This window comes from Microcebus murinus, chromosome 18, assembly GCF_040939455.1.
Source record: "Microcebus murinus isolate Inina chromosome 18, M.murinus_Inina_mat1.0, whole genome shotgun sequence".
Classification (NCBI taxonomy): domain Eukaryota; kingdom Metazoa; phylum Chordata; class Mammalia; order Primates; family Cheirogaleidae; genus Microcebus; species Microcebus murinus.
In genome coordinates this window covers 32,944,592-32,962,539 of record NC_134121.1, presented here as the reverse complement: position 1 = coordinate 32,962,539, position 17,948 = coordinate 32,944,592, and the positions used below count along the sequence as shown (strand labels likewise).

The following is a 17,948-nucleotide window of genomic DNA, read 5'->3' as shown; positions in this document are numbered from 1 at the left end:
CAGAGCCTAGTGCAGGTTGCAGCTGATCTCTTTTGCATTTTCTAGAATAGCCAACAATGTGATCTGGCTTTCAAAGAAGGTTTTATAACCAGAAATGGAGGTAGCTGTAGTCTGAGTTGTTTTCCTGCTTCTTAATATCCAAGACAGACCTGGGCGTCTCACAGTGCCAATAATATTAATATTAATCACCATTATCATCCGAGCTAATGTTTATTGAGTATTTACTATGTTCCAGGCACAGCTCTTGAGATGGAATATTTTATTTGATCTTCTCAGGAATCTTACAGGCTTCGCCCTCATTTTGCGAATAAGCAACGTGGGGCTGAAAGCTAAGCAAGTTGCCTGAGGCCACCTAACTTGTAAGTGGAGGAGACAAGATACAAACCCATGTAATAGTTCAAGGGCAGTGGTGGACCCTAAGGTGACCTCCGATGAGTTATGTCTTTGTATGATACTGTCTCCTTGAGCATGAGCAGGACCTGTGACTTCCTTCTCCTCAATGGAATGATGCAGAGGTGACAGGTGACTGGTGTCACCACCATGATTATGCTACCTTATGTAAAACTCTGGCTTAGCCAACAGGAGCAAGAGAGATTCTCCAGATGGCCTTAAAGAAGCAAGCAGCCCTGTTGTGAACTCTTATGGAGAGAACCACATGGCCAAGATTGCGGGTGGTCTCTTGGACGTGAAGGCCACTCCAGCCACAGCCAGCAAGGAGCTGAGGCTCTCATTCACACAGCCACAAGGAAATGAATTCTGCCAACAACCTGCATGAGGTGGGGAGCAAATTATTTCCTACCTGAGCCTCTAGATGAGTCCATGGCTTGGCCAGCCACCTTGATTTCAGTCTTGTGCAACCCTGAGCAGAGGGCCTAGCTAAGCTGTGCCCAGACTCCTGACCCACAGAAACTGTGAGATGATAAGGTGAGTTGTTTTAACCTGCTGAGTTTGTGGTGATTTGTTTTGCAGCATGGAAAACTAATCCACAGCCCATGCACTAAGCCTTGCCCTGTGCTCTGTGCATGCATGCCTCCTCCTACAGTTTCCCTTTCTCTTTCGGGCGAGTTCCAGCCTAATTTCCTGGGAAAAGACCAGAGCAAGGGAATCCTGGTCTACTTTCTGACTAAGAGGCAGAGAAGCAGGAACCCTGGCACAACCAGCCCTTTATCTGAAAGAAGGATCAGCAAGAACCACGTGTTTCCCTCCTGCCTTGTGACATTTCTAGGCAAACGGAGACTTCGGATTAGGGTTAAAGCTCTCATCCGAGGGCCGGTCCTGGCAGAAATGTGTCCTAATGATATGCAGTGAGTGGGAAGGGGAGTGTTTTAAAATCTGAATCTATACTTACATAATTACGGCGTCTAATCGAGTTAGTGCTGGGCTTCTAGGGCACATTTCACCTTGACATTGAGTGCTGGAATTTAAAGTATGGCCCACAGGCCACAGGCAGCTGGGGTGGCACTGCATCTGTTAGCTACTTTCAATTTATCTACTTCATTGAGCATGGCAGTAAAAAGTCAATATCACAGGACAGGGCTGCCTGCATAATTCTTCTGAAAATAAAACATAGCCCTGTGCTTGGGGACTCATAAAAGCGGAAGGTTCCCCTTTCTTGTTGACCGTGTGTGTACAGCCAGGCCTGTGCAGAGCAGTGCCTAACAGGACAGCCCTGTGAGACCACTTAAAAAGGTGTTTCCTGTCTCTGCTCCAATCACCTGGGACACCAGAGTCCTTCACTAGCTGCCACGGGAGGCTCAAAGCCACGCAAGGGCCCGCCCAGGGTGGGCCTCCCCTCCTGGCGGGCTGTGGGGCCACGTTACTTATCATACTTTCCAAAGAAGGGGAAGGAAACACCCACAACCTTCACACTGAGGCACAGGCTTGTGGCCAGGGTGTGGGGAGTCACCCTGCCCAGCCTTGGGGTAGCAATTGGGGGTAGCAATTGTTATTTCTCAGCAAGCTGCCTCAGGAAATGGGAGCTACTGTTTCTTCTCTTCCTGGAGCCATAGGGCATTCTGGTCTTGCTTCTATGTGCAACCGGAAGGGACAAAACACTTGCCTGTTCAAAAATATCTCTTGAGGAGTTGACAACTAGACAAGGCGGTCACCCTGCTTTGCCCAATTTTGCTCTATCTGCATTCCTGAGCAGGGTTTTCTGGGCGATGGAGGATCAGCTGTATGTGAGGCTTTGGGCTTTGGGAGAAATGGAAGAGACCTCTCTCCCCCTGGGGTGGGTGGGAGGCAGGAGGTTGCCACCAGATAGTTTAAGACGAGGAGCAGCATCCTACAGGGCTTGGAGAGAGCCCTGCCTTCGGGAATCAGAGAGTCCCCTGGCTGCTGTCTGCACATCGCGGACAAGTGGCTGGGCAGGAGCTGGATGGGTAGGCTGGGTCCTTGGATCCTCCTGGGGAGATGGATCAAAACCAACAGAATCTGCGCCAAGTGAAATAGAAACAAGCACCAACTTTAGGCAAAAATTAACAAGCACACTTAAGACACGACTCGGGAGAAGCACTAACCAAAACGTACGCGCAGATGTGCAAAAATTCAGACTGTATCACTCACATCCCTATCTGCGAAAAATGCTTGAGAAAGACTGACAAAACAACAAATGAATCCACTAGAGACCTCAGGAAATAGGAAGATGAAATGACTCCCCCATCTTGCTGGCTCTCACAAGAAAGGTGTGATCTCACCCCTGTCACATGTCCCTTCTGAACACGGCAGCTCCATCCCACATCCTCTTCACTGGGGACTCATTTGGTGTAAAAGTCCATAAATGTGCTTTTATTGCTTCCATTTTATGTTGGTAATTTTTTACATTGTTTCCTCTTCTTCCAATTCCCTTAACTTTGGCCAGTTGGATCAAGTTCCCATTCATTCTTCTTAGCTTCTCAGCTAAGGAATTCCACTGCACTTTCTATTTAACTGAGACCCTCCTTTTTCTTCCATCCATATATGAACACACAATTCTCTGCTATTATTTGAAAATAACATGCCAACTAAGGACGACAGAACAGACAGACAGGTGTGAGTCCCCAGTGACTAGAATGAGTTCATGTTAGCCCAAGATTGCCTATTTCAGGGCTTATTTTACAAGCGAGAGAAACGGCTTCCATATTTGCCTTGGGTGTTTGGGTTTTCTATTACATGTTGTTCAAAACATTTCTTGTCTCTTCCTGCGTAGGAGGATTCTGTATTCCTGCTTTAATGAGGACAGACTTGCATATGACTGGTTTTGGGACAATGAAAATTTAGCAAAGGTGACCCATGCCACCTGCAAGCAGAAGCTTTGTGAGCTACCGTGTCATTCCATCATATTCTCTTCTCTTATGCATGAGCCCAGCAATGCCCCAGGTCAGTGACACTCTGACATCCAGGTCCCAAAGTGAATGGCACATGGAGCAAGGTGGTACTTCCCTGCCCCCCCCCATAATGGACCAGCTATGGGAGTAGGAACTAAATCCTGTAAAGCCCTGAGATTTTGGGGGTCACACAACACAGTCTATTCAAACTGATACGATAGTCAAACATAATCCCAGCTTCTGGAGCTGCTGCCTACAACGTATTTTACTTAATGGTGCATTGTGTCATCTAATGTTTAGTCACCATCCTGGACTTATAATTAACCCTATTTTCTGAGGAAGTGATGGGGACATAGGTCAGGTCACCTTCCCAGAACCGCACAGCCAGTCCAGGGAGCAGAGCCGGGTCTCAAACCCAGAGGACTAAATCCCTCACTCATTTCACCGGAAGAGGCTGCCGCGGGGGGCCTGGTAGCAGCCTCGCTGGCATCACAACAGACGTGCACGGAGGACTGTGGATTTGCTTGGGGTTTTCTCATTCAATTCCATTTTTAGCTGGAGTGGCACATGGTACTAGGTTTCTGACTGTTATCCTTGGAGTCTGACTGACTGATCACATAATAAGGATCCTCCAGCTCCCAAAACTCCCTGTGCTAAAAAAGAAACACACAAAAAAGGGGGGAGAAAAATTTAACTGCCAATGCCCAACTCCCACGGCCAAACTGGCTGTAAAAATGGATGTTCAGTCTAAGCATTCCAAGCCCTCTGAGTCAGAGGCCTGAACAGTCAATTTTCTGAATTTGGGGGGAGTTATTCTCAGTCTCACCTTCATGCAGTAATTCTAGGCTTCTAACTAGACTCAGATCTCAGGGGGGTGTATTTAGCAGAACAGGGTCCCCATTATCTGGGAGCCCGGGACTCCATGGCTGTCTCTGCTTCACACCCTGAGCTTGGCAGAGTGACTGCCCTGCTCAGGAAACTCAGGCGGTCCCCAGCCGTCTCCCTGGGACAGAGCAAACCTTTCTCAAGGGCCTCTTTCACGAGAGGGGAAAAATCATCCAGAAACCTCACACCAGCATAAACCTAACCATTCAGGGCCCTTTGACAGAGTTTTAAACAGGACCTTAGGGAGAAAAAGGAGAGGAGATGGGAAATACATGCAGAAGAGAGAAGAAAGGGACTCTTTGAATTTGATTCAACAAGTCTGGGTAGAAACAAGAAAATAGTGCACGTATCGGTTGCTGGTGGGGTTGGGGAGAGCAGTGAAATCACTGAAAGTCCCATGGACCCAACTTCTCATTTTTATCTTGACATTTTTCCTACCTGAGCTTTTCTATAAGTGGCTTTTTTGGATCTCCAGGCTATAATTTATGTAATACCTAATGAGGTAAAAAAAAAAAAAAGTTGGTTTGGACCAAAGCAACCAGTTCATTCCACTTCTCAAAAAGCTGATTTATTGCCTCCTGCTCTTCTTGGAGGTTCACCTTAAAAGAGGTATTGTTAGCTTTCTGATCAAGACTCTTCCTAGTCTTGATGCGCAGTCTGAGTTGGGCAAGTCAAGGACCACCATCCCCCAACCTGGAAAAAGTCCCCGAACAAGGAACGGAGTAAAAGTTGATGGACTGGAGGGGGTAAAATAGGAGTGTGCCAAGAACGGATTGCTGAGAGGGGATGGATCTCCTGGCGTTTGCGTTACTATCTGAATGGTGGACAAGGGAGTGTTACTAACTCACCCATGGGAAAGATGGAAAGCCATAGACCCCTGGGGTGTCATATCTTGGTTTGCCCATGGATCAAGATTTCTCAGATGGCTTGAGAAGTCTGATACGAAAAGGTATCTGGAGTCTTGGCTCCCTGGGTAGATCACAGAGCCCTAGAAGAGTGAAATTGTTTTCCTTGAGCAGTACCTGATCCTGAATTCAAGGGTTTATCCCTTCATGTTCAACTTTTTTTTTTTTTTTTATAGAGAGGAGTGGCATGGAGTTTTTTAATTTGGAAGGCAAAAGGTTACACTTAATGAAACACAGAGGTCAGGTTAATAAACATTCATTACATAGTTGTTCTGACTCAGAGCAAGGGAACTTCTCTGGGCTTTCCACTTGCATACCAAATCAGAGTCGGTAGTAAGCACAAATCTGAAGAAAATCCACATGTCCAACAAGCTGCCGTCTCAACAACTCTTATCCAGGAAAATCAAAAGCGAACACTCTTCCAGTCTCCCACTCCTCAAGTAAGTGGGAATGATTCAGCCAACAAAGTTCTTGACAACAAGGTGCAGGATGGTGCTGGCAAAGAGAAAACCAGCAAAGGCTCGCTCCGGGGAGACACCTTGGAAATCTGCTTTGTTCTGTGGGTTGATCTGTATTCTCAGGCAAACGAACTGCAGCGCCCCCGTCAGCAGTATATACAGGAGGTACGCATCCAGCAACTTCAGACGCTGCGGAGCAGAGCTCAAGTACTCTTCTAAGAACCGGGAGATGACCGACACAACCGACGCCGACGTGACTACACGCAGAATACTCTTGCCAGCGCTCTTCAAACTCCCGGAAGAGCCGACCACCACACCGGATGTAGCGTTTGCCCATGTTCAACTTTTGATCCTAATTGGGTATACGTGAACAGAATGGCGTTCACTGGCCCTAAGAAGTTGATGCAGGTTGGAAGTGTGGATTTTCTTAGAACTCATGGACTTCATAAAGGCATAAGAAATGCCGGTATCACCTGCAAGACTTTCAGGATGACTCATGACCACATGCTGTCCTGAGACAGAGGAGGTGATGTGTCCAGATCCCTGGTACTTCCTTTAAAAGGGGATAGATTGGGAAGAGGTTCGAGTCACCTCTATAACTAATGGTGTATCAGTTAGCTATTGTTCTATAACAAACCGCCCCCAAATTTAATAGTGGCTTATAAAAAACCATTCATTATTCCATTTATTGTCAATGAAATAACTGTGCTTCTTCTGGTGTGGGCCACACTAGGCTGTTCATGGCATGGCTCGCTCATGCCTCTCTTGCCAGCTGGTAGGTTGACTCGGGCCCGGCTGGTGTTGGATGGCTTCACTCAAATGTTTGATGATCGGATGGCTGTTGGCTGCAGCAATGGGAGTTAATCGAGTCATGAACCTCTCATTGTCCGGCAGTCCAGCTCAGGCTTGTTCTCTCGGTGGTGGCAGGGTTCCCAGATAATAAGTATGAGGCTTGGGCTCAAAACTGGCTGTGTCACTTTTATTACATTCAATCAGTCAAAGCAAGTCCTGAGGTCAAGCATGAATTCATGGACTGGGGAAATAAACTCTATCTCTTGATGGGAGGAGCTGCAAACTCACATTATCAATAGTGTGGGTAGAGGCAGGCGTCACGCATCAGGGCCATATTTGTAATCGGCCCACACAAAGGGATCATCTGTATTTACGAGACGGCTGAGCCAGGTGATGGATACGCCGTGTGACCGGGAACTGATGCCATTTCTGTATGATGTGAGTACACCGGAGAGGGATCAGACACAGAGCCTTAAGCTCAGTGCAGCTGCCAGCCACTGCAGGGCCAAAGGGCTTCCCATATGCAACTTTTACTACCTAGGATTTCTTCTCTCAGTACCTTTGTGAATGTTTCCTGCACTTTACAGAAAGGGAGTTCACAAAATGAGGGTTTGGGGGCTTCTTTTTTTTTTTTTTAGAGATATTTATTTTTGAAACAAGGTTTATACTTAACTAGGCATCCTTTTTTGGGAACACCTGATCTCAGTATTTCTGCTCTGTAGTTTCAAAGGTTCCTGCTGACTTCCTAAGGCACTGCACACACAGAAGAAGTAGGAGGAATAACCTAAGCTTTGTGGCTTAAAGGCTATAAATCAAACTTTGTAAATCTAGGGCACAAATGTGACCTACTAAAGACAGTAGTGAACCATGGTGCCCTATCCACAGTTATTGAGATCAGGGCTTTCAAGTATTCAACCTGGATGTGTGAGTTGGTCTTGAATTATGGCATTGAATATTTCTAGAGCCACTGAACAGACCCTGGTGCCTCTATCTCTGAGAGAAAATGAGCAGTATTAGTGGGGTGGTCAGATTCCCTGGGCACCCCACCCCACCCTAGGGTGACACAATGGAAAAGGAAAAGTTGCTTCTCACTGAAAAGTCAGTGTGGCAAACACTGTTTGCCTGCCCAAGAGCTCTTCCTTACTGCCCCCTCGCTTTGCTTGCTTCTCCTCATTTGGTTTCAGTACAGGTAACAGTGTGTTTTGACAAGGTAGGACCCTCCATAGCCCCAGAGAATGAACCATGATTGGTCCAAGCTGTCGTATGCTCTTTTTCCTATGCTAATGATTGGTTTAAGGATGGACATGTGACCTGGTTTTGGCCAATAGTACCAAGAGAGAGTCTGCTGGGAGCTTCTGGGAAAGAAGCTTCATGAAAAGAGAGGTTTCATCATTTCCCCTTGATGAAAAGAGAGATGAACACAGAGAAGCCTTCATCCCTTCCTTCCTGCTTTTAGATCATATTGTTAGGTGTTTGGAGGTGTGGTAGCCATCTTGTCACCATAAACAGAAGGCTAAAGGAATCTCCTAGACCCAAGCCCTGACATCATTGCTGCTGAGCTGCTGGGTGGCTCTGGAGCCAGGGATGGAGTTTAGCCAGATGTGTCATTGCAGCAGCAATGGCTGGTTATAGCTAGGGTTTGTTCTGACTGGTCAGGCATCAGTCCTGATTTGTCAAGGCCTGTGCTATATTGGTTGTTAAGTATTTTGAATGCAACACTTGCCCCTTGCTTGGAACCAGTGTCTCTGGATTTATTGTTATGTAATGAAAGTAATTATGTTTGTGTTTTTTTTTTTTGAGACCGAGTCTCACTGTGGTGACTGGGCTAGAGTACCATGGTGTCATCCTAGCTCGCAGCAACCTCAAACTCCTGGGCTCAAGCGATCCTTCTGCTTCAGCCTCCCGAGTAGCTGGGACTACAGGCATGTGCCACCATGCCCGGCTAAGTTTTTCTATATATTTTTAGTTGGCCAATTAATTTCTTTCTATTTTTAGTAGAGATGGAGTCTCACTTAGGCTGTTTTCGCACTGCTGACCTTGAGCAATCCGCCCACCTTGGCCTTCCAGAGTGCTAGGATTACAGGTGTGAGCCACTGCGCCCGGCCATGAAAGTAATTGTTTATACCACTTTAACTGGATGTTCAGTTACTTGCAGCCAAAAGCTTTCTTACTCTGCAGTTATGGATCATGGAAACCTGGTGACATCTGAACTGTGTATGTGGGTACTTCACTTGCATAGCTTTGGGAGCCGGTATCCCTGTTAGGACCTGTCCTATTCCTTCTTCACTCTTCCCCCAGCAATTGTTAGGTAGCATTAATGTCTTTCTCTGTTTATTGGCTCCGGTAGATAGATAGATACATAGATAGATAATGGTGGTGGGGAAAGTAAACTAATTAATATCTGTGGCCTGGAAAAGGAAGCTATTGCAGCTCTATCAGTGTGTTGTATCTGCTCTTCAAGGAAGGGTTGAGATAGAAATTTATGCTCTTTGGCAGAAAGTAGGAGATTCAGCTAACTTCTACCTAATCTTTCCATTTGCTCTTTTGCTACACCATTTGATGAGCCATAATGATAATGTCTCTTTTAGGAATGAGGCTTGGCTCTCCATCAGTCAACTGGTCAACCAATCAATCTTGTTGGTGCACACCACCCTAAACAAGAGGAAACTTAGGGGAGAGGAGTTACGGGCACACTTGCTAGTTGTATCGTATTTTTTTTTTCTGTGTCCCTCTTCCCTGTTGGACTGTGAGCGATTTAACGGCAAGAACTGAATCTTTAATCTCTGTGTGCCTAAGTTTAGCACAGGATCCGTCCCATACAGGGTGCTTAATAGATGATTTGTTGAAAGAAAAAAAAATAATGAGTCATATGCAAAATTATTTTTAAAATGCATGTTCTACCAAGACTAGATGATTTTTGTGGCTCCAAAACAACCTGCTTTCTATGTGGCTACCTGAAAAAAAATGCTAATGACAGATGTTAGAGTATCTTATCCCATTTTAAAACCAACACATTCAGAAATACAATGAAGGGGAATCAGCCCATCTTTCCACATGCTTTTCGTGGTACAGTTTGTGTCTTAGAAAGCCTTTTTTAAATGGGCAAGATGATGCTTCCTAAAGTAACTCTCCTGCTAAATGTGGTGACGCGAAGTGAAAATATCATTCTTGGGGTTAAAAAAGATTTCTCATGAATTCGCTAAGTAGTATGTTTGAACTAACTTTAAAAGCTGACTTAGAGAAACCATATAAAATATATTTATATCTCTGCTACCCATCTTTCCACATGTCAGCTCATCTGAAGCCTCCCTGAGATCCGAGAGAGACAGCGTGTAAGCTGTTCTTTAAATGGCCATCTGAAAACCCATCAAATAGCAAGGTATGAAAAACAAAATCACCTCCAAAACTTTCAAACTGCATTGATCTGTGGCATAAAGCCCTCGCCACAGCAAGAGAAATGATGGATTTGAGACCCGCGGGTGGATTCGTTTAAAGTGCTTTGTGTTGCATGTGTGTTTTATTTTAATTTATGTACGGAATTGCCCGGGAGTAGTAAATAGAATTTATTTGCTATATTTCAAGGAAGATAAAATTATCAGGACTGTCTATGTATTTCAAAGCCAAGGAAAACAAAACAGCTTTGAAGCTTCTCGTGGATTTTTTTGCTCCTAATCTTCTAAGAGATGGTCTTGATAATGTTTATTCTTTTCTTCTTTCCAAAACAGTTGAAATTACCATTTTTCTCAGTTAGAATAGCAATCTGATTTTTAATTAGGTCAGGTAAAGTACCCATTGAGCACCACAGATTATTTAAATAATTGCAAAAGGGCAAACAGGAATTTCTGAATAGCATCGCCATCCTTCTCCCAAAATCTCTCTCCTCCCCTTCTCCCTAACCCAGCGTAGCCCTGGCCAGGAACACGCCCTGCTCTTTGAGGGGTGGGTCTTTCCACTTGATTTCATATACACCATCTGGATGTGTTGTTCTGCTGGGTTTCCCCAAGAACCCAAAGAGATATGCCATTTTCCATCTGCTTGGAGGTAATTTGTAGAGTTTTTGTTTCAATTGGTGCACACGGGGAAAGAGATATACAGATCAAACTGTACGCAGCCAGTGAAAACCAAGAGGCAGAGTTTTATTTTAAGTTTCACATACTCTGAAATGTCAGTTTCTGACAAAATCACAACCAGTGAATCTTCACCAGGGCCTGGAGGAGGAGGGGTTGGCAAACTTTTTCTGTAAAGGGCCCAGTAGTAAATATTTTAGACTTTGTGGGACATTTGGTCTCTGTTGGAACTGCTCCATTTTGCACAAAGATAGCCATAAACACTACAGATCCAAATAGGCGTGACTGTGTTCAATAAAACTTTATTTACAATAATAAGCAGTGGGCATTGGTCCCTGGCTTGGAGCATCTCTATGCTTCACCTGATGGGGGCCCAGATCCAGCACCCTGCCTGCTCTCATAAAGATGGGGTGAGCCTAGCAGTGGCTCTGATCCACTCAGGCAAGGCCATTACACCACCCTACCTGTGTCCCAGGCCAACCTTTGCACTACAGAGACCCGGTAAGCACTATAGAGTGTAGATCCTCAAATTGATGAGCTTGCTAGCTGCCCTTGTTAAGACCTTCCTGGTGTTCCATCTCAATCACAGGGACCATCTTTTGCCTAGCTGAATAGTCCACTCTTTGACTTCTTCCTCACATTCCTAGCTAGGGCGATCTTTCTGAAGCACAGTGTGATCACAGAACTCTTGGTGGAACAATGGTTGATGTAGAAAGTGCAGTCGTGCTCAGTCATGGCCGTCAAGGCTCTCTGCAGGGTGGCACCGGGGCTGCATTACCATTGGGCACAGTGGGTATAGCAGCTGGGACTCACGGTACTTTTAGGGGCCCTCGATCCTGTTTTAATTTCTTTTAAAGTAGAAGAAACATGCGTATAAGAGTAGGAATAATGAATATATAGTAATGAACCCAGACTCAGTTATAGTCATCTTTATACCAACACAGTTGTAAATATAATATTTTTAACAGGGAGGGGCTCACCAAGGCAAAAGCACCTGGGGCCCTGTCTAAGGATTGCCATATAAAACAGAATAACCAGCTGAGTTTGAATTTCAGATGAACAATGAATAATTTTTTTAGTATAAGTGTATCCTAAATATTGCACATGGCATATTCACACTAGAAAAGTATCCGTCATTTTCCTGAAATTCAAATTAAGTGAGTGTCCTGGACCTTTTGTTATATCTGACAACCCTGCAGGAAGGTCACAATCTGGCCCTGGCTGCTCCACTCCGCAGTGGCAGCCTTCTCTCTCCTGCTCCTCCAGGCAAGCGTCTTAGACCAGGTTCCCTGGAAGCAGACCCCAGAGGAGGATTTATGTGCATGTCATTTATTTAAAGAAGTCCTCCCCGGGGAGACTAGCAGGTGTGCGAGGGAACTGGCCGGGCAGCACAGGCAAGAAGGCCAAGCAGGGGTGATCCCAAGCCGGGCCCTGCAGAGGGTGGCTTCAGCCTGAGCCCCTGGAGGTCGCCTCGGAAATGTCCCAAAGGGTGTCTGGGCAGAGCACTGACGGTGTCATCTGTATTAGGCCAGAAATCTGGCTGGTCCAAGTGTAAGGAAAGAATAATCCCATCCATCCCGTTAGCTGACTTTCACTGGGTTTCACTCCCTACCCTGTCCACGGGCAGCGCAGAGGAGAAGGGGGACATCGGGTTTGCGTCACGGTGCGAGAGGACGCGGCTCCCTCACGCGGGCTGGCGCCTCAGGCTGGCGCTGTCCCGCCCAGAGAAGCCTGGACCTCACAGAGGCCGGCCTGACACTGGCGGTCTCAGCTGCTGCGCAGCAGGGATGCGGCAGTTCAGAGGGGCAGACTTGCTGCTTCCATACGTGCTTTGTTGGCCAAAGGAGCCCTATATTCCACAGAGGCTTCACGTCAGAGCTCAGGGGTCTTCTTTTTTTTTTGAGACAGAGTCTCGCTCTGTTGCCCAGGCTAGAGTGAGTGCCGTGGCGTCAGCCCAGCTCACAGCAACCTCCAACTCCTGGGCTCAATTTGATCCTGCTGCCTCAGCCTCCCGAGTAGCTGGGGCTACAGGCATGTGCCCCCATGCCTGGCTGATTTTTTCTATATATATTTTTAGTTGTCTGGTTTATTGCTTTCTATTTCTTTAGTAGAGACGGGGTCTCATTTCACTGTTGCTCAGGCTGGTATCGAACTCCTGAGCTCAAACGATCTTCCCGCCTCGGCCTCCCAGAGTGCTAGGATTACAGGTGTGAGCCGCCGCGCCAGGCCTCAAGGGTCTTCTTTATTACCATAAAAATAATTTCTGAGTTCTATCCCTCTGTGCTTCAACCCTGGCTGCGCCTCACGAGTACCAAGCAGCTCTCTAGGCTGACCATGGCCTTGCCTTGGTATCGACATGCCCCTGTCCCATCCACTAAGCCCCCATTGTTCTGCAAACAACCACCTTCTCACCTCTGTGATTTTCCTCCTGCCATTTGCTCAGCCTGGAAACCCCTTCCTTTCCTTTTCTGACTGGAAAATTCTTATCTCTCATGGCCCAACAAATGTCCCCTCTGCTGTGACGATCTCTCTTACCTCCATTCCCAGAAGGAACACGGTCCTCCCTGGGTACCTGCACATCCCTCCGTCTGTCACCGATGACCTGTGCTATAATTATCACAGGCACATCTGCTCCCTGGGTGCCTGTGGCCTCACCTCTGGCAGGGATTGTGTTTATTCCTTTGGTGTCCCATCACCGAGCCCGCAGTAGCCCCCAAAGGGGGGATCGATAGGAATTTAATTGGTGGCTGTGCGTAGTGGGCCCTGTGCCACAGCTGGCCAGAGCTGCACTGCCGTAGAGAAAGTGCGTGTGTGTTCCCAGCACCAGCAAAGCAGAGGCACCCAAAAATAAGTGGGAAAATGCAAAACAGAGTCTTGCATAGGATGCCATCGAGCTCCATCCTGGTGAAGCTAGGCGGCATCAGGGCTCCATCCCCTGGCGGTGTTGTCTGCCATGTGCCAGGGTCCCCAGCCTTACTGGAGAATCCCATCTAGTGACTTCATTCCTACCTCCATTTCCAGGAATAGGAGCCTAGCCCTAGTCTACCTCCATTTACTGCCTACGTCCTCGCCTTTGCCAATTCCTCAGCAACCCCTCTTTTCTGGAAGCTTCTAGTGGCTCCCTGCATCCCCAGCTCTAAAACATCTGGACCTGCTGGCAACAGCCAGATGTAAACAGCAAGAAGTCCCATGACCAGATAGGACCCCCGTGTCCTCGGACACTAGCCTTCATCAGAGGCACATTCACCTGCCCCTCTGGACACCCACAGTGTCTCCTGCCTCTCCCCCCACAAAGCTCACTGGGCAGCCGCTCCTACCACCGGGTGCTGGAGCGGACAGATCTGGGTTTGGATCTTGGCTCTGACGCTGACCATCTGAGTAGTCGTGGGGAGCTGCTTCATCTCAGTTTCCTCGCCTGCCAACTGATCACACTGTCTCACTGGAAAGGTAGAGTTAAGTGCGATCACTGAGCAGACGCACACAGCCATATCTATTCTTTTCCCTTCTGTTCTTGGACCCTTCCTGCTCCTAGATGTTTCCTTCCTCTACTGATCCTTGAAATCCGGGGTTCAGAGTGCATTGCAGTCTGAGAAAGAGTCAGAGAGAGGCGTTCTTCTTGGTCCTACTCTGCAGCCAAGCCTGCCTGCGTGGCCGCTCTCCCGCATGGTGGGGAAGGGAGGGTGGTGCTGTCCCAAAGGACCCAGCGGCAGACACGAGGAGCAGCGAAACGCAAAGGCGGCACACGCGGAGCATGAGTCTCTGAACAGGGCTCAGACTGCACAGCACGTTCTGATCACACTGAAAAGACGAACACTGTTAAGAGGAGTCAGAATGGAATAGACTCCCCTTTCACAAGCGGACGAAAGGGGATGAAGTGATGAAGGGGAAATGACGATGTGCAGGGAAGCTGGAATGTCCTTGCCTGGTTGGTCAGTTACCCAGGCTTTGGGGAGGTGGCCCTTGCACCGACGCAGCACCCAGAGTCCCCAGAAGCTCCTCTCTTCCTGTAAGCAGAGTGACGGTGACGCTTCACTTTCCCATCAGTTCAGTGAGTCCGCGCAGGGCCCTTCAGGAGAAGAGGTGCTCTGCGGCGGGAATGCCCATCACCCTGCACTGATTTCCCACTCTCTCCACTTGTTTTGATTTCTCTCTCCTGGACCTCTTGCCTTTCTCCACGGTCAAGTACATAGAATGACTCCGAGAAATTCACTGACAGCTGCCCTCAATTTCCAGTTTAATTCAGATTGTTTCCTGAGCATTAAAAAAAAAAAATCCCCAGCTTGATCCTTCAAAACAAATTATTTAGTGACTTTTTTGTTTTTTCCCCCAACATCACCTGCAATATGCCAAGCACAGGACGGGAGGCAGGAGGAGTTGAGATGAGCTACTCAGTCCCGATGGCCCTGCAGGGACACAGGGATATAAATCAGCGATCCCGGGACAGGATGTGCCAATGCTGCCGCCACAAAGTGCTGTGCAAGGTGCTACGGAAACACCAAGAAACGAGTGACTAACAGTCACGACAGAAAACCTGCTTGAACTGTCTGTCTCAAAGGATGAATCAGAATTTGCCCAGATTTACAGATGGGCAGAAAACATTCCAAATGGAGACACCAGTAAATCAAGGCTCAGCTGCGCGGCTTGGCCTGATGTGTTGGAGAACTTGGCTTGGCGAGAATACAGAGTATTTGGGAAGTAGCGAGAGCCAGAGCTAGATGGGTATGCTGAGGCCCGATTATGCATTTACCGGTATTTACTGAGCACCTACTATGCACCAGGGGCTGGGGATAGAACCGTGCTTGAGCCCACTGTGGCCCCTGCTCTCTCAGGGCACGCCCACCGTGAGGGGTACATGGAGAAGGAGGTAGTCGGGTGTGACGTCATGAAGTGCCTTCCGATGCTGTGTGAAGGAGTGTGGTCTTTCTGCAGCAGGAGATTAGGGACCCTGGAAAGATTTTAAACAAAGGAATGTCATGCTCATTTTGGCACTGTAGAAAGCGGGTGGCTGATGGAGTGGAGATGGGTAAGCCTGGGGACAGAGGACCAGTTAGGAGCCTATCCTGTGATAATCCCGCTGGGATACGACCAAGGGCTGCGTTAGGCAGGAGAGCTTTTTCAGGAAGTGATCTGGCTAGACGACCACATCCTGACTCCATAGCAAAGACCCACCTTTTTTTATATTATTCCAGAAAAATACATATAATGTGAAATTTACCATTTTAACCATTTTAAAGTGTATAATTTAGTCACATTTAGTACATTCACAGAGTTCCGCAATTATCACCACTATCTTGCTCCAGAGCATTTTCATCACCCCAAAAGGAAACACTATGCTCATTGAGCAGTCGCTCCTTTTCTCCTCTCCCTTTCCCCTGGCAACCATTAACTGGCTTCTTGTCTCTATAGATTAGCCTATCCGGATGTTTTATATAAATAGGATCATACAACCTGTGGCCTTTTGTGTCTGACTTCTTTCATGTAGCATGATGTTTCCAAGGTTCACCCATGTTGTAACATGGATATGAACTGCATTCCTTTTTATGGCAGAATAATATCCATTGTATGTCCATCCATCAGTGGATGGACATTTAATAATATTCCATGTCCATCCATCAATGGATGGACATTTGTTTCTACCTTTGGACTATTGTAAATAGTGAGTGCTTCTGTAAACATTCATGGACAAGCTTTTGTTTAAACATCTGCTTTTCAGTTCTTTTGGTTATATAACCAGGAGTGGAATTTCTGATACTCATTTTTTTTTTGAGACAGAGTCTCATTCTGTCACCCAGGCTAGAGTGCAGTAGTGTCATCATAGGTCACTGCAATGTCCAACTCCTGGGCTCAGCCTCCGGGGTACCTGGGACTATGGGCACACACCACCACGCCCAGCTAATTTTTTCTATTTTTAGTAGAGACCGAATCTTGCTCTTGCTCAGGCTGGTCTCGAACTCCTGAGCTCAAGCGATCCTCCCACCTCGGCCCTCCCACCTCGGCCTCCATCCAAGTGCTAGGATTACAGGTGTGAGCCACTGTGCCTGGCCTGAGACCCCTCTTTTTTATTTAAACTTTTTACCTTCCAGGAAAATCCATTTTTTGAAAAATTTATACAAAAGCTTTCTTCACCTGCCTAAGGATTGTGAGTGATGGGGTGACACCTCTTCCAGTTTGTGGTTTTAGGGGGCTCAGTTACAGTCCTAAACTTTTGCTTAGGACCTGCCTTCCTCTTATCAGCAAGAGGTCATCTCCAGGTGGGGCCTGAGTTTCCACAGAAGAAAATTGGAATGGATTCCTTGATCTAGAGACATCTGGTCAAATTTCTTGACTAACACAGAGTCCATATTGCCATATTGTCATTCCTGATTTCCTGTCTGGGTTATTCAAGGAAAGCCTGAGGGAACCAGTGTTGATAATTAGAGACTCTGAGCTTCTGACCTCAGCACCTGCTTCAGGCTGCAGGATGATTATCATTGCATGGCCATTTGGAGGGCAAATGCAGCACTGTTTTCTCCATTAGCCATAGAATGGTCTTCTAGAATGACTAAATTAAGTTTAGAAATATGTTAGCCCTTTTGGTTTTACATGTGAGTGTGGGGCATGATGAATGCTGCCTATATTTTTCTAGTTGTGCTTGTATGTCCTGTTGGAAAGAACACCCTCTCTGGTCCTGACCAAGCTGAGTTTGAATCATGCTACTTCCCAGCTATATGACCTTGGACAGTTATTTAAACTCTCTGAGCCTAACTTTTCTTATTTGTAAAATAGAAATAGCAATACCATCTGTAGACGAATGTCTTGATTTTGGCCAAGGTCTCAAAATGCTGAGAAAAAAAAAATAGGTGGTACGTATTCCCTGTGTTCCAAATGAGGTGCTAGAACACACATGCAAAATTTACAAGGAGACATCCTGGAACCAGTTCTGTGACCCCTCCAGCTCCTGCCCACTTCAAAGGTATAACCTGGGCTGAATTGTAAAGTCTAAGTTGAAATTAGTAATAGATGTTTTTGGATAGAGTTGTCAGTAAGTCAGTGAGATGAGAATTTTATTCTTACCTTGGGGTAGAGCCAAGGAGTGTTTTCCTCTCACTGAAAATTTAATGAGAAGGCTCCAAAGAAATCCTAATTCCCCACATTGGAACTAAGGTGAGGATGTATGCTCTTGCCACTTCTATCTAATGTTTTATTGGAGGATGTAGCTAGTGCAATAAGGCAAGAAAAAAGAAATAAAAGGCATATAGATTGCAAAAGAAGAAATAAAACAGTGTTTAAAGATGTCATAATTGTCTACACAGAAAATTTTAAAGAACACACAAGAAAAGCTACTAGAGCCAATAAGTCTGATTAGTAAGATTGCAAGAGACCAGATCAAAAAACAAGATCAGGCTGGGCGAGGTGGCTCACGCCTGTAATCCTAGCACTCTGGGAGGCCGAGGCGGGTGGATCACTCAAGGTTAGGAGTTCGAAACCAGCCTGAGCATGAGCGAGACCCCGTCTCTACTAAAAATAGAAAGAAATTAATTGGACAACTAAAATATA

The 17,948-nt window shown here is 46.6% G+C and overlaps 1 pseudogene; it reads right to left on the bottom strand.

Annotated features, from left to right (window-relative positions):
- Positions 1-5,273: 5,273 nt before the first annotated feature.
- LOC109729483 (dolichyl-diphosphooligosaccharide--protein glycosyltransferase subunit DAD1 pseudogene) lies at positions 5,274-7,214 on the bottom strand (annotated as a pseudogene).
- Between the last annotated feature and the right edge of the window lie 10,734 nt (positions 7,215-17,948).